Source organism: Acomys minous (genome assembly GCF_964271855.1).
Source record: "Acomys minous genome assembly, chromosome: 15".
Classification (NCBI taxonomy): domain Eukaryota; kingdom Metazoa; phylum Chordata; class Mammalia; order Rodentia; family Muridae; genus Acomys; species Acomys minous.
Window position 1 is genome coordinate 52,176,529 of NC_140497.1, and position 18,113 is coordinate 52,194,641.

Here is an 18,113-nt window from a genome sequence, read left to right on the forward strand (position 1 = left end):
CTTTTTCATGGATAGTTCCATGGCAGAAATCCCAGGCATTCAGCACAAAGGTTTCATGTAAGAAATTACATTTGTATGCAAACTGCTAATTCACCCTGGGCCTCTCAGTCCCTATCATAATTAAAATGTTGGTTATTTTATAATATATCCACAAGCTTACTCTGAGTAGCCATTCCAGGTAAACCATTGTACAAACAAGGCTATTAGCATTATAATTTTAAATGGTTTACTATTCTTTTGACTCTTTAATGGTGTTCCCCATTCATTTTTGAGGCATTCAGTAATAGTTCCCTATTTCTCCTTAACTATAATCACAATAAATAGTAAGGTATGCCTCCACATTAGTGAAATATGCTATTAATTTGCCTTTTGCAATCAGCTCTTAGAAATTGTTTCTTTGTGGAACATTATGATGCCATTATGAAAAACGACACTCTCAAGTTTTAACACAAATGAGTTTTACAATTATTGGATGTGTTTCCAAATGGCAAATGCATTTTTTTATGACAGAAGAGATGTTTTTCATGTAGCCCCATGTTCAGCTCCTTCTACTGTTTATGGCAAATTAAATGGAAAACTTCTCATTTCGTACCTCCTTGTACTTTATTTAGCTTTCCTCCATCTGCTCTACAAATGTTCCTGTAAAAATAATATCCCATGACAATACTTAATGGCATTTGGATCTCTGTGTCTCCCTGAAGAGTTCATCTCTTCTAGGGAAACTACCTCAGCCCTTCAAGGAACAGGCAATTCTCTTTTGTCTGCAAGGGCCTCACTTTGGTAGGGTTCTCTCTCACAATTTCCACTACTAGGTATAGACACCATGTCCTTCATATGTACATGGGAGTGCTTGACTTTTACACAGAGTATCAGTCACATTAAATTTTAGTGAGAGCAATGAAATAGGTATTTCACAAAATTCAACAATCTTCTGTCTGAAAAGGAATCAATGCCAGATTATCATTATCATCATCTGAAAAAATACTGCTGTCTAGATAGTTGCCTGAAATAAAAGCTTATATAATTTAGAATTTTAGTGAGAAGAGAAAAATTCAAGTTCATTCATTTCATATTTATGATTCTACTGCAACAATTAAGTTTTTAAAATTCTTGCTGGAAAATTATTACACAGTGGAGAATGCTAAGCTAAGCCAGCACACAAGGATCAGTTCCCATGCGGACCACTGATAGACATAGCATTTAAAGAAATTATTTCATTTCTATAATCCTCAATTATCTAACTCAGAAAATGGGTGCAGTTTCCTATGGTATTATAAATATAATACTAATATGATATTTTATAAAGACTTGAAGATATAATACAATGTAGAGTTTGCAGCTCTGATTTTGATTTCCAGCATGTCAACACAAATCAAATCAAACCAAATTAAAAAAAAAACAACAAACATGATTGCTAATGACGAAACACTATTCCAGATAAGTATATTGTTACCCTTGCATGCTGTTCATTTTATTATCAGAAGTATCCTCCATAGACAATAAAAACAATGATGTTGCAGCCCCAGTCTCATTTTATTCAAAGCAATAAAACACTAAATGAACATGGGCATTTGGATCTTAAGTGGGACAGTGAACTGCTTTCTGCATGGTCTATTCCTTCTTCAGAGACCAAATCACTCCACCCCACAGCATTCAGTATCTAAAATGAAAATTAATTTTGCATCTTCAAATATGCAGTCATAGTCTAGTAAACATTTCCGAACAATTATTTTGGAAAAAAACATTAAAATTCTATCATGTTAAAAACCACAAGAATCTACAAGAGCTTATGTATGTTTATTTTTTAAATATTTTATCCTCTTTTCCTTCTAGATGTAATTATTATTTCTTAAATTTAGAATAATAAGTAACATGTTAGTTGTTACCTCCTAATGGATCTTCTTTAAATACTACTTTAATGTTGTACATATGTCTGTACAATATGTGACTCGTAATTACAAAGGTACTTTCTCAGATTTCAAGTACTATCTGGCTTACTTTCTAAGAGTAAATACAATGGCTTTAGAAATATTACCTGACTCTCCCCACAACCATGGAGAATCAGTTGTCCATTGGTTGTATCTGAAGAAGGGGTCTAGGTTTACTGCATGCATTGTCCTTGGTTGGTGCCACAGTTTGTGCAGGGCCCACTGGGTCCAGATCTGTCTGCCCTGATGGTTTTCTTGTGGGGCTCCTGGACCCTCTGGGTCCTTATATGCCCCACTCTTCCATACCACTCTCATTTGAAGTCCAGAAGCTAGCCTCAACACCTGTTTCTATCCCCAGCTAAGTGGAGACTTTCAGAGGACTACCTCTGACATGAACTCTGATGCCCTGAATTTCATCACTTCCCCTTGGTGGGGAGGCCCAGGGGCACACAGAGGAAGGAGAAGCAGGCTATTTGGATGAGACCTGATAGGCTGTGGTCATATGCTGGGGGAGATGGTCCACTTCTGTCAGAGTCTTAGGGGAGGGGAATAGGGCGAAAGAGGGGGTAGGGGGAATGGGAAGATACACGTGAGTGGATAACAATTGAGAATGCAATCTGAACAAGTTACATTAAACATAAATACAAAAAGAAAACTACATTGCCCAAGAAGAATTTTCTTTATAATAGTAATAATAAATAGATAAAATGCAACACATGATTTTACTGACTGATATGGAATTATGTTGAAAATTTTACCCTGAGTCAGTTCTTGTTGACTTGATGTGCAAAATATTATGTAATAAATGAATTTAAATATTGATGTTAGATGTTTAAAATGTTCATTTCTGTACTTTTAACCTATCAATACACTGAGATTATCCCATATCTTTAATTAATATTCTCAAAATCATTGCATTACTATTGTTTTTAAAATTATCTGTATTAACTGTATTACTTGTAGGCCCGGCTAGCAAACAATCAAGACACAGACATTTATTATATTTTAAGATAGCCTTAGTTAACCTTGGGCAGAGCAGATATCAATCCTCTAAACTACCTCCCATAGTGGGCAGGCATGGGATCCCTGTTTCAATCCCATGCCATCTGCTTCCAATAACTTCTATCAAGCTACCTCCCATCCATAATCCCAAATACTTGCTAATGTTCTTCATCTGTGCTGAATTTTCCGTCCATGCAAGCCATGCACTTCTCTTCCAGCTAACCTATGGCAGGCTTCCTCTCTTCGCCTCGGGTCTCTCCTTTTCTCCTCCTGGCCATCTTTCTTCTTCCCGGAATTCCTTCCTCTCTAAGCCCCACCTATCTCCTTTGCCCTGCCCAGGTGGGATGACTTTTTATTAAGCAAAAGGTGGGTTACAGACAGCAAGCAGTAATTATCATCAAAATACATCAGATTATTCCCCCAACACATTACTGGATTCTTAATTGCATTAATGATAAGCCTAAATATCATGTTCAATATTTTATTTATAACTGTAAAATATGGAAGTACAAATTCCTACTAGTCTGATAATATATTAACCTAAATATCTTCAGAAATTCTTCGGAATATTAGGTTTCTGAAAGAGTGCTATTAAGACATCAAGTTTGTTCATCAGGCTTAAAAACACTAAGTATTTAATATTATCATTTTATAGGTTTTTACTTCCAAATTTCATTTAAGGTGACAAAAGCTTTTTTTCTTATCTTAATAATTATTCTATAACCAAAAGAAAAGATAAACCTAAAATCCACCATTCTAGAAGGGCAAACACTAAAAATAACTTTTATTCTCTAAGTGCTATTTATCCAAAGAGGTATTGAACAAATCAAAGGTTGGTGCTCCAGCTCCACTGACCACATTTTACTCAACTTTAAGAGCAATCCAGTACAGATTCTAATGGTGGAACCAAACAACATAGTCATTTGTTTCTGCATGCCTTGTCAGTGTTGCCATTTCGTCAAAGGAAGGGAAAGGGTGGGACTGTCTCAGAATGAGCTCTTGGAATGAGAGTGAGGCTGTCAGGATGGCTTTATGTAGCTGATAATCCAAGATAGGTTTGGAAGCCAGGAGAGTAAGAAAACTAGAATGGAAAAAGATCAAAGACTGGAAGTTTTTCCATCTTTGCCTGACAGTATCTTCAGTGTAGAGTGGGATTCTTGAATAATGGGACAATCCATAAACAATTTTGTCAGTTGTCACCTGTAAAACATGAATACACTATCACTGCTTCCCTTCACATATCCCAAATTCCACATGTGTATATAAAAATCGAGTCTCATCTTGGCAGCCTGCTTATTCTTTCTTTGAGGGCCACCATACAGTGGGGAAGGAGGTCCCCCTCAGTCACAGACCTAGGGGAGGGGAATAGGGTGAAAGCAGGAGGGAGTGAGGAGAGGAAGGATACAAGTGATCGGATAACAATTGAGTTGTAATCTGAGTAAATTAATTAAATTAAAAAATTAAAAAATATATAATTACATTTTTCAAATCATTGTAGTCTTGCTTGCACTTTGCTATGAAGGCATCCATTTAATTTTCTCTTTGAATATTTACAATGCTTTTTATAGTTATGGTGACAAACAGTTAATATAATCTAAGACTTAAGAAGTCAAAGATCATTTTCATCAGTGATCAAAGAATGACTGTGTGTGTCATAACTGTGCATACATACAAGTAATATTATATGGATGGAACAGGTTTTAACTAGTAATATGTATGTATGTGTAAAAACACATATGAATGCAGTAACAATAAATGGCAAAACAAGGTGACAATTTGAGACTGTAGATGGTATGTAGGAAGCTTTAGAGCGAGGAAAGAGAAGGGAGAAAGATTGTAGTTAAATTACAGTTTTAAAAATTAAAAAATACATATTAATGGTTAGATATCAAAGAGCAAAATTAAATTTAGAACCTCTTAAATTTTTAATGCCTTCTATTAAAACTATTATGTTTCTGTTCCCACTGGTGAAAGTTCTCACGTCTTCTATGCTTTCAAGTACTTTTTCTCCCGGATGTAAAAGTTAAAAACCTAAAACAATTATATTTTAGTTTATTTCATTGAAAATTAGTCTACTAAAGTATTCAGATAAAAATCAACATTCACCCAGATGACCCTAGTTAAACTCAGTGGGTCTCACAACAAAACAAAAGGTCATGATTTTGGGAAGAAAACATGTAATGGGAATGGGGGGGTTAATGTGGATAGGAGACAGATAAAAGTGCTGTTATCTTACAGAAATTAGGATCCAATATATGTATGTATAGGATTATCAAAAATCAAATTTCTTAAGTTATTAAAATATTGAAAACTTAATAATTAAATTTGCATTGCTTATAAATGTATCAAAGTAGCCTTTAAATTAATTGTAAAATAAAACCCACATTCACACAGAAGGCCTCAGTTAAACCCAATGGGTCTCAAAACAAAACAAAAGGACATAAATTTGGAAAGGAAACTTGTAGTGGAGATGGGGAGTTAACGTAGGTAGGAGAGAGATGAGAGCTCTAAAGTCTTAGGAAAATCAGAATCAATATATGCATGTATAGGATTATCAAAATTCAAATTTCTTAAGTTATTAAAATATTGAAATTTTAATAATCAAATTTCCATCACTTATAAATATGTCAAAGTAGCCTTTAAAATATATGAAAAATAACCTGTGCATGATTTGGTTGTCATTTATGTAATGGATGAATTCATTTTTGTATATAATTTCTAAATTCTGTGTAATATTACCTGTATGTACTTTAAACGATCATTTTTTCACGTTATCAACTTTAACTTGATCTCTTACAAACAAATTGTAAAAAAAAATTTATTATCACCCTCATAAACATTGTCAAATGATCTCCTGAATACTTTTGCCTTGCCAAAACCCAAATGATGTATGTGGTATGTTCAACAGCTTGTCACTTCTTTCTCTAATTGATTCTCTAACATACATAATAATTTACTCTTTCGAAGCTGATTGTATTTCCCTTCCTTCCTTCCTTCCTTCCTTTTTTCTTTACCTCCTTCCTGTCTTCCCTTTATCCCCACCTCACTCTCTTTCTTTCTTTCTTTCTTTCTTTCTTTCTTTTTTCTTTCTTCTTTTTTTCTTTCTCTTTTCCTTTCTGAGATGGTATCTAACTCTGTATCCTAAGCTACCCTGGCTCTCACAGTGATACTCTTTTCTTTCACCATCCTAAGTGTGGTGATCCCAAGTGCTGTAAATGTGGGATTTCCTCCAGGATGAAATAATGGTTCTGAGGATTCAATATGTTTACAAAAGCCTAGGACAATCAAGCTAGGCACGTTTCCTGACTTGCTCATTACTAATATCCTGTTCTGCCATGTGGCTGGTTACCTCTGCTAAGCTTCATACATCCATCTTCTTCAAAGTCCCTGTGCAAATCTGTGCCTCTGACTTCTCCCAGAGTTTTTCTCTCTCTCCTCAGAAATCCCACCTCCTTATTTCCTGCTTAAGCTAACAGATCATTAGCTTTTTATTGCCAGGTAATGCTTCCACACAGACACAAGAGATTCCTTCTACACTGTGCAGCTCATGTCTTTCACATTTATCACTGCTTGTAATTACTTCATTCCCATATCAAGTATTGGTTGGTATTTTCAAAATCAGTGTAAATATACAGATTGAAAATAAAAACCTTGTAAGTGAACAGAACAGGATATATGAGTTCAGAATTTGATGGATCACACCTTTACACTAAAACTGACTAACCCCTGTGATACAAAAAATGAATATATTAACTTAGTTTAGGAATATGTTAATATTTCCCTTTGGATTATTATAACGTTTATGCCATGAGTATATTATACTGAAAGCATCATTTACTCCAATAGCAACTCATCACTGTACTTAAATTATAGTAAGCAATGGATAATGGGGACTTAGATAATGTCCAAGATTAATTTTTATGTTTATTAACCTATACTTACATGTGTACATACATGGGTATGGCAATTAGATGACTTATAAACAGGTAGCCCAGCTATAATTTCAGAAGCAGTTGTGATCGTGTGTGTGTGTGTGTGTGTGTGTGTGTGTGTGTGTGTGTGTGTGTGTGAAATATGTGATCTTCCTTTCTAAGAGTCATGATTTATTTTACAATGTCTAGTTGAGTTCATTTTAGGTTATATTTTCACATTTATTTATTTTAATTTCTTTTTCAGGAAATGTACACAGAAAGAGTCATGAAAGCTTGTTTTCTGCTATCCTACTGTGACTAAAGAAGACACTGACATATTTTGTAAGTCCATCTGTTTTTGTCCTAAAGAAGTATTTGATGCAGAGAACTAGTTTTCTCATTTGGAAGTAGAATTGAATTTTATTTTAATTAGATTCTTAGTTTGCTTTATTCCTTTCAAGTCTTGTTTTGCCTTAACTTTATCTGATTTCAGTAATAAAGAGCACTTCTTTGTTAGATTAACTCTGATTCTTTGCATCTACTGGCTAATATTTTAATGACTCTTGATAAGATCCTTATCAGGTAAGTGAGTTCAAAGAGATGGGGTTGTCATGAAGGCTGATTTGTCCTGGGCAAACATGTTAATAATAATTACAACCTCTGTTTCAGTGAGCAAACAAATCTTTATTTGCAGAAAATACCCTTTCAGGCTGCATTAAGGGAACTAAATACAGTCTTTTGCAAACACTGATTTTATCTTGCTTTTAATGTTTATTTTTTTATACTTATGAATTATAGTATCCATCCTCACATTGTAATGTAAATGCACAACTTACGTAACCATGTTGTGTTATGCACTATACAGCTTCATCATGTTGTGATATGCACTACACAGCTAATATCATGTTGTCATATGCACTACACAGCTTACACCATGTTGTGATATGCACTACACAGCTTTGATGGCTTATGCGTGAACACCTATTTATTCCACCTGATACAGCGCAAATAAGCAAGACTATTGGGTGGAGAGTCATGAATGACATGGGACTGAATGCTTCTTGAACATTCGATTTACAATATTTATCTCACAGTTGAGATTTGGCTATTTCACAGTTTCTGAAAAACAGTAAAAGTAAATAGACTTTCTTCCATTTTATAAGCTGCTTTCTGACATAGCCATAAAAGAATCCCGTTGTCCCCAATTAGTTTTTTTTTTCTTAACAACAGACCCTGTAGATGGATACAATGTAATACCTGCTATTTATTTGACATTTGCAATAATTTTTTGCCTTTCGTACATGCAGACTATGTTCAATAAGGAAGACAAAAATATTTTCTGTCACCTTGCAATAAATCAGTGGAAGGTAAACTAGTTGGGTAAACATCTACTAGGTTTTAAATTCAATAGGACAGTAGTTAATAATACCACGCTTAATTCCCCCAATTGAATATTTTTTCAATGATTTGTCTTTTGGCACATGTGTCTACTTCTTACATTCCAGATAATGAAAATTAGTTTATGTTATACTCACTGGGTCTTTTTGATGTTAAGCTATTGGTGTAGGGATCTTTGAAAATGGTGTTGAATTTGACTTTTACAATATTATCAGTGGAAAATATACACTTTTCTATTTAAATTTCACAAGAATCAATTTTCTTCCTCTCCAAGTTCCTCTGCGTCATGTCTCGGCTCCCCATCCTGGATCCTGTAGAGATGCTGAGGCTTAGATTAATAAAACCCTTGCTTACGTGCAAGAAAAAAAAATGCATCCTTAGCTTTGACCATAGTGTTTCTTATTGTTTGAGGTCCTGTGGTCTGAGAAACTAGAGAAATCTAAAATTCATGAAAAACAAAGCCATAAAAGTGTGATGGGAAAATCTCAGCAATAGTGTTTCTGGAGTTCTTTTTCAATTTTAAAGAGAGAAATAGAATAATTCTACCTGTAAGGAAAATATGCATAGCTAACCACTGTATTTTTTCATGTATATGATAGGATCATAGAAAAAAGCTATCTATTATTCTTTAGTGACTTAAAAAAATACCAAATTAGGTCTGGGTGGATTTCCCAGTAGTTAAAAGCATACACTGCTTTTGTAGAGAACCAGAGATTGGGTCTCAGTACTCATGTTGAGTAGCTCAAATATACCTGTCACTCAACTCTATGGAAATTCATTGCCTCTTGCCCCTCAGATAACCACTCATATGTACTACCACATGATTAAAAATAAGTAAATCTTTTTTTTCACTTTCATTTTTTATTTTGTTCCTTTTACAAAAATTTTTATTGAAAAATAAAATAATTCATATTACATCTCATTTGCTATCCCATCCCCTGCATCCTCCCATTCTTCCCTCCCTCCCGCTTTCACCCCATTCCCCTTCCCTATGACTGTGACTGAGGGGGACCTCCTCCCCCTGAATATGATGCTAGCATATCAAATCTTTTCTTGGTAGTCATCTATTCTTCCTCTGAATGCCATCAGGCCTCCCCATCAAGGAGACATGGTCAAATATGGGGCACCAGAGTTCATGTGAAAATCAGTCCCCAGTTTCCACTTAACTGTGGAGAATGTTCTGTCCCTTGGCTAGATCTGGGTAGGGGTTTGATGATGACTGCATGTATTGTCCTTGGTTGGTGCCTTAGATCAAGCAGAAACCCTGGGCCTAGATCTGACCATCATAGTGTTCTTCTTGTAGGTTTCTAGAACCCTCTGGATCCATCTATTTCCCTATCTCCTATATTCTTCTCACCTAGAGTCCCAATAAGATGTCCTCACCTCCATCCCACTTTCCTGGTAAGTGAAGACTTTCATGAAACCTGCCCCTTGGACTAGTGTCTAGTTATAAGTTAGTATATACCACTTGAGTCCCTCTGCTTCTGGGTTAGCTCACTCATTATGATCATTTCTAGTTCAATCCATTTGTCCACAAATTTTAGGAATTCCTTGTTTTTAATAGCTGAGTAGTATTCCATAGTGTAAATGTACCACAGTTTCTTTATCCATTCTTCTACTGAGGGGCACTTAGACTGTTTCAATGTTCTGGCTATTATGAATAAGGCTGCTATGAACATGGTTGAGCATATATCCTTGTTGTATGTTGGAGCATCTTCTGGGTATATTCCAAGGAATGGAACAGCTGGGTCTTGAGGAAGCCCTATTCCCAGTTTTCTGAGGTAGCGCCAGACAGATTTCCAAAGTGGCTGTACTAGTTTGCATTCCCACCAGCAATGAAGGAGTGTTCCTCTTTCTCCACATCCTTGCCAGCATGTGCTGTCACTTGAATTTTTGGTCTTAGCCGTTCTGATAGGTGTAAGACAGAATCTCAGAGTTGTTTTGATTTGCATTTCTCTGATAACTAAAGATGTTGAGCATTTCTTTAAGTGTTTTTCAGCCATTTGATATTCCTCTGTTGAGAATTCTCTGTTTAACTCTGAGCCCCCTTTCTCAATTGGATTATTTGGTTTGGTGGTGTTTAATTTTTTGAGTTCTTTATAAACTTTGGATATTAGACCTTTGTCCGATGCAGGATTGGCGAAGATCATTTCTCAGTCTGTAGGCTGTCTCTTTGTTCTTTTGACAGTGTCTCCTGCCTTACAGAAGCTTCTCAGCCTCATGAGGTCCCATTTATTGCTTGTTGAACTTAAGGCTTGGGCTGCTGGTGTTCTGTTCAGGAAGTTGTATCCTGTGCCAATGTGTTCCAGGCTTTTCCCCACTTTTTCTGCTAACTGATTTAGTGTCTCTGATTTTATGTTAAGGTCTTTAATCCATATGGACTTGAGTTTTGTGCATGGTGACAAGTATGGGTCTAATTGCATTTTTCTACATGTAGAAATCCAGTTAGACTAGCACCATTTGTTGAAAATGCTATCCTTTTTCGGTTGAATAGATTTGGCTTCTCTGTCAAAAATCGGTGACTATAAGTGTGTGTTTTCATATCTGGGTCTTCAGTTCGGTTCCATTGATTAACCAGCCTATTGCTGTGCCAGTACCATACTGTTTTAATTACTATTGCTCTATAATACAGTTTGAGATCAGGTATGGAGATTCCTCATGAGGATCTTTTATTGTATAAGATTGTTTTAGCTATTTTGGGTTTTTTGTCTTTTCATATAAAGTTGAGAATTGAACTTTCAGTATTTTTTAAAAATTGTGTAGGTATTTTGATAGGGATTGCAATGAATCTGTAAATTGCTTTTGGTAAGATGGTCATTTTTACTATGTTAATTCTCCCGATCCATGAACAAGGAAGATCCCTCCATCTTTTCAAGTCACCTTCAATCTCTTTCTTCAGGGACTTAAAGTTTTTTCAAAAAGTCCTTCACTTGCTTTGTTAGAGTTACTCCTAGATATTTTAAATTGCTTGTGGCTAACGTGAAGGGTGTAGATTTCCAAATTTCTTCCTCTGTATGATGGTCATTTGTATATAAGAAGGACACTGACTTGTTTTTAGTTAATTTTGTAACCAGCCAGTTTGCTGAAAGCATTTATCAGCTGGTGGAATTTTGGGGGTCACTTATGTACACTAACATATATTCTGCAAGTAGGGATAATTTGATTTCTTCCTTTCCCATTTGGATCCCCATGATCTCCTTGTGTTGTCTTATTGCTCTGGCTAGGACTTCAAAAACTATATTGAAGAGTTATAGAGATAGTGGGCAGCCTTGTCTGGACCCTGATTTTAGAGAGATTTCCCTGAGTATCTCTCCATTTAATTTGATGTTGGCTTTTGGTTTGCTGTATATATCCTTTATTATGTTTAGGTATGTCCCTTGTATTTGCGATCTCTCCAGCACTTTAAACACGAATGGGTGCTGGATTTTGTCAAATGCTTTTCCTGCATCTAAGGAGATAATCATGTGGCTTTTTTTAGTAAATCTTTTTTTTTTAAATATCAAATATGAACACCATAGGCAATAGATTTCTAAGTTTGTGAATTTTTAAGGACTCAAATAATTTATGGTAACAATTTATAAATACTTTTTAAAGTCATGCAATTTATTTATTTTAATTAATTTATTGACTTTACATTCTAACTGCAGTTCCCGTCCCTCCTCTTCTCCCAGTTCCCATGCCCATCCATCCACCCTGCCTCCCTTTCTCTCCAGAAAATTAAGGCCTCTCATAGATCTCAACCAGCCTTGCCATATCAAGTTGCAGTGAGAGTAGGACAAGCTTGTCCTATTGAGGCTAGAAGAGGCAGTCATAGAAGGGAGGAAGGGATCGAAAGGCAGGCAGTAGAGTCAGAGACAGTCCCTGCTCCCACTGTTAGGACTTCCACATGAAGTCTGAGCTACACAACTGTTAAATATTTCCTTTAACAAATTACTATTCTTTGTCTGTCTGTCTGCCTGTCTGCCTGCCTGTCTGTCTATTTGCCTGTCTGTCTCTGTTTCACTCTGCAGTGTGTGTGTGTGTGTGTGTGTGTGTGTGTGTGTGTATTAGAGAGAAGAAGTAGAGAGAGCAAGCATATTAATATGTGTTGTGTGTATGGTTATTTTGCTGACCCAGAAAGCCTTTTCCTGTTTGATCTTTAACATAAAACACACCTTTTTTTGAGGGATCATTTAAGAGAAAAATAGCAATTGATTCAAAATGCGATCTTTCAAACTCAAGTATGTGATTTCAATTCTGAGGTTATCCACTCACCATGTTTACCAGCTTTGATTTTTTTTTCAAGTCAAATCAATTTTATACCACAATTTGTAACTGTCCACAAAACTTTAAGCCTGGTATTTCCATGTCTCATGCACATTCAAACCTGTGTAAAATAAAAAAAATTTTAAATCAATGATTGAAGTGCCACAGATCCCGTGATGGATGTAATCTATTTAGAGGTATGAAATATAGACAAGCCTTAGATGGGTGGGTACAAAGGAGGAAATGATTGGCATGAAAAAGCATCTTCTCAGCCATGGTCTCCATTATGAATGGAGAACTAGTGTGGCTTTCTCTGAAGGTTTAAAGGATTATCAGTGGAATCCTTTGGCTTCTGAAATGGCTATTTTTTGGCAGATAAAATAATTTAGTCTGGTTAAAATTAATCTACTCAAGTGTGTTGATAATCAATTTTTTAAATCAGCTTTCTTCTGGTTGCTCATCATGGCTATTACCTCACAATGCACTACATACAAAATAGACTATTATTCTAGGATTTATACAATGAGTGGTTTGGGCTTAGAAATACATATCCTTATGTTTATACTCTTAATTAATTTTAATAAATTTTTTAAATTTTAATATATGCATCTATATTATTACACATATATACAATAAACTGCCTATACCAAGAATAACATTGACACAATCTGGACTTATACAAATGTTATGCTCTTAGTGTTTTGGCTATTTGTATTTGACAGCCTTGAAGAAAGCATCTTTCCTATCTTGATACATCTAAAATTCTGAATGTAAATCAATATCTATCATATCTACTCTTTATCAACTTAAAACATCTATCTAGATCTAAAGCCATCCTAAACCCTAAACAACTAAGATTAATTGTAAAACTCAACTATGTGGTCTTCAACCCCATCAGAGACTTGAGAAGGAATAAAATTGATTATCTGAGTATTCTTTGCTAGAAACTCAGTGAAGATCAAAACAATATTTTCCAGCTATTTTAATTTGATAAATTAAATGATATGAAAATTTATGCTAAGAATTCTGTAGAAAAAAATAAAGATTCTAAACACGAGTATAATTCTAAATATTACCATAATATCATGTTTTGGAAAAGTATTTTTTAGAAAAATTATATAAAGAGGAAATTTCTAAAAAAGTGAAAATTGCTCAGTGATTAGCTACAACACCTTACATCTATCTTTTGTATTTCATATGTATACTGGAACATAAGTAAAACTCGTTCAAATAACACATGCAGTAAAACACACTTAGTGCAATTTAATATGAGATACAATCTATAAGCAAGACTTAGAAAGCTACTATAGATTGCAGTAGATGCGATGGGGTAAGCTTGGCATCAGCATGTGGAAGGCGAAGGCAAACTGACTCACTTTGGAACAGCTTTCACTCATAAGAGGCACAGAATTGCACTTCATGGAGAGCTGCACTATATGATGAAAAATACTACACATGCCCTTTAAGAAAACTAGCATGTAAAATGAATGTCTCATGACAGTTCTTAAAGGCTGATTTAGAAGAAAAGATATTCTTAAAAACTGACCACAAACTTGGTCATAAAGAAAACCTCAACAGATACAAGATCGAAGCAATCCCTTGCATCTTATCAGACCATCAAGGATAAAAGCTGGAACTCAACAACAACAGAAACAATTCTTAAAAATACAAATACATAGAAACTGAACAACACTATAATCAATGGTGTCTGGGTCAAGGAAAAATAAAAAAAAGAAATTAAATACTTTCTAGAGTTCAATGAAAATTAAAGCACAACATACCCAAACTTATGGAACACAATAAAAGCAGTGCTAAGAGGAAAATTTATAGCACTAACTGCCTTTATAAGGAAACTGGATAGATTCTATACTAGCAACTTAACAGCATACCTGGAACCTCTATAAAAAATAAAATAAGAGAAGCAGATACACTCAAGAGGAGTAGACAGGTGGAAATCTTCAAACTCAGGAATGAAGTCAATAAATTAAAAACAAAAAGAACAATTCAAAATATCAACAAAGCCAAGAGCTAGGTTCTTTGAGAAAAATCAACACGATAGACAAACACATGGCCAAACTAACTAAAAGGCAGAGGAGAGTACTAAAATCAAGAAAATTAAAAATGAAAATGGATACATAACAACAGACACTAAGGAAATCCAAAGAATCCTTAGATCTTATTTCAAAAGCGTATATGCCACAAAATTTGAAATTCTAAATGAAATGGACAATTTTCTTGATATGTTATCAATTACCAAAATTGAATCAAGATCAGGTAAACAAATTAAATAGTCTTATATCTTATAAGGAAATAGAATAGTCATCAAAAGTCTCCCAACCAAAAGAAAAAAAAAAAAAAGCTCAGGGATAGATAAATCCAGTGTAGAATTCTACCAGACGCTCAAAGAAGAGTTGGTAGCAATTCTCTTCAAACTATTCCACAAAATAGAAACAGAAGGAATTTTACCAAACTCATCTGTGATTCCAGAGTCACCTTGATACCTAAACCCACAAAGACTCTACAGAGAAAAAGACTTTCTGACCAATTTCTCTTATGAACATTGGCACAGAAATACTATATAAAATACTTGCAAATAAAATCTAAAAACACACCAAAGATATTATTCATCATGACCAAGTAGGCTCTATCCCAGGTATGCAGAGGTGGTTTATTATATGAAATTCCTTCAATGTAATCCATTATATAAACAACTGAAAGAAAAAAATACACATGATCATCTCCTTAGATACTGAAAAGGCATTTGGATAAAGACAACAACCATTTGTGTTAAAAGTCTTGGAGAGATCAGGGACACAGGGCACATACATAAACATAGTAAAGGCAATATATAGCAAGCTTATAGCCAACATCAAACTAAACAGAGAGAAACTTAAATCAATTCCACTGAAATTAGGGAAATGATGAAGCTGTCCACTTTCTCCATATCTCTTCAATATACTACTTGAAGTCCTAGCTAGAGCAATAAGACAACTAAAGGAGATCAAGGGATTACAAATTGGAAAGAAAGATGTCGAAGTATCACTATCCATGGATTGTAGGAGCACATACATTAATGACCCCCAAAAATTTACCAGGGAACTCCTGCAGCTGATAAACACCTTCAGCAAAGTGGCTGGATACAAAATCAACTCAAAAAAGTCAAGAGCCCTCCTGTATACAAATGACAAACAGGTTGAGGAAGAAATTAGGGAAACTACATCCATCAAAATAGCCACCAAAAACATTAGCTATTTTGGTGTACCTCTAACCAAGCAAGTGAAAGACTTGTATGAAAAAAACCTTCAAGTCTCTAAAGATAGAAATTGGAGAAAATACCAGAAGATGGAAAGATCTCCCTTGCCCATGGGTTACGCAGACTCATCATAATAAAAACAGCCATCTTACCAAAAGCAATCTACAGAATACCTACACAATTCTTTAGAGACCATGAGAGATCAATTCTCAACTTCATATGGACAATCAAAAAACCCAGAATAGCTAAAACAACCATGACAATAAAAGATCTCCATCCTGGATCTGAAGCTGTATTATACAGCAACAGTAATAAACATGGCATGGTACTGGCATAGAAATAGGCTGATTGACAAATGGAATGGAATTGAAGACCCAGAAATAAACCCATTTGTCTTTGAATTTTGACAAAGAAGCCAAAACCATGCAATGTAAAAAAAACACAGCATGTTCAACCAATGGTGCTGGATTAACTGGATGTCTATGAGTAGAAAATGCAAATAAATCCATATTTATCATCCTGTACTAAACTAAAGTCAACTGGATTAAAGACTTCAACAACAACAACAACAACAACAACAACAACAAAACCAGACACACTAAATCTTTTAGAAGAAAACTTGGGGAAGAGGCTTGAGCTTATTGGCACAAGAGGCAACCTCCTGAACTGAACACCAATAGTTCAGGCTCTAAGATCAACAATTAATACATGAGACTTCATGAAACTGAAATGATTTTGTCAGGCCAAGAGCTCTGTAAACAGAACAAAATGAGAGCCTACAGACTGGGAAAAGATCTTCACCAGCCCTACATCTGACAAAGTGCTAATATCTAAAGTATATAAATAACTCACAAAATTAAATACCGCCAAACCAAATAATCCAATTAAAAAATGGTGTACAAAGACCATTTGTACAAAGACACTAAACAGAAAATTCTCAGCAGAGGAATATCGAATGGCTGAGAAATACTTAAAGAAATGCTCAATGTCCTTAGTTATTAAAGTAATGCAAATCAAAATGACTCTGAGATTACAACATACACTTATCAGAATGGCTAACTTAAAAAAAAAAAACTCAAGTGACAGTACATGGTGGCAAGCATGTGGTGAAAGGGGAGAACTCTTCCATTTGTACAACCACTTTGGAAATCAATCTGGTACTTTATCAGAAAATTGGGAATAATTCTACCTCAGGATCCAGCTTTACCACTCCTGGGTGTATATTCAAAAAATGCTCCAGCATACAACAAGGATATTTGCTCAGTTATGTTCATATCAGCTTTATTCATAACAGCGAGAAACTAGAAACAACCTAGATGTCCTTCAACCAAACAATGGATAAAGAAACTGATACATTTACACATATGATTCAGCTACCAAAAACAAGGAAATCTTTAAATTTACAGGCAAATGTATGGAACCAGAAAAGGTCATCCCGAGTAAGGTAATCCAGACCCAAAAAGACATGTATGGTATATACTTACTTATAAGTGAGTATTTGCCCAACACAGGAGTCCTCTGAAAAACCCTACCCAGCAGAGGTTCAGAACAGATACTGGGACTTGCAGCTGGAACCTGGGCAGAGTTTTGAGAATTGTATGGAAGAGTGGCAGTGGGGGGGGGGGGTTGCAAAGTTCCAGAAGGATCAGGAGCTCCACAATGAGAGCTCCACAGCAAGACCCCCAAGATCAGTGGATCTGGACCCATGGGGGCCTTCACAAACTGATGCACCAACCAAGGACAATGCATGCATGGTTCCTAGACTCCCCTGTTCAGATGTAGTTGATGGACAGCTCATTCTCCGTGAGTGTTTGGAGGAGGGAGAGAACGGACTGCCTCTAACATGAACTCTGGTGCCTGTGACTTGATCACTGCCCCTTGGCGGGGTGGCCTTTTAGACACACAAAGGAAGGGGATGCAACTATCCTGATGAGCCCTGATAGATTGCGATCATATGGTGAGAGAAGAGACTCTTTCCCCTCCCTATCAGAGGTCTAGGGGAGGGGAAATAGGTCAGAAGAAGGAATGACGGTTGGAACTGGAAGATAAGAGAGAGGATAATAATCTGAATATGATATAAATAAATTAAAATAAATAAAATTTAAAAATTAAAACAAAACAATTATTAAATGGTAAATTTAACTTGACATTCCAGCACTTTTGAAGATTAACAAGTTATAGGCTAACACCGCTAGTTTTCAGACAACCTAGGCTACATTACACAGTGAGATCTTGTCTTAAAAAAGTCAAAACCAAACCAAAATAATAATTTTTAACAGTAGAAACTAGCATCTCTTGTTCTATTCTTATATCTATTAATTACTTCCTTTCAGCATATATTGATTCCTCTATGTCAGTATAAAGTTATTTGGGAGT

The 18,113-nt window shown here is 35.3% G+C and overlaps 1 protein-coding gene across 10 annotated transcripts in view; it reads left to right on the plus strand.

The window, feature by feature from the left end:
- MARCHF1 (membrane associated ring-CH-type finger 1) overlaps window positions 1-18,113 on the plus strand; it is a 758,727-nt gene that overhangs the window by 226,289 nt on the left and 514,325 nt on the right. For all 10 annotated transcript variants that reach the window (XM_084758388.1, XM_084758391.1, XM_084758390.1 and 7 more), the window contains one exon: window positions 7,107-7,183. The gene's annotated coding sequence lies outside the window, so the exon portion shown is untranslated. The remainder of the gene's footprint in view (window positions 1-7,106; window positions 7,184-18,113) is intronic.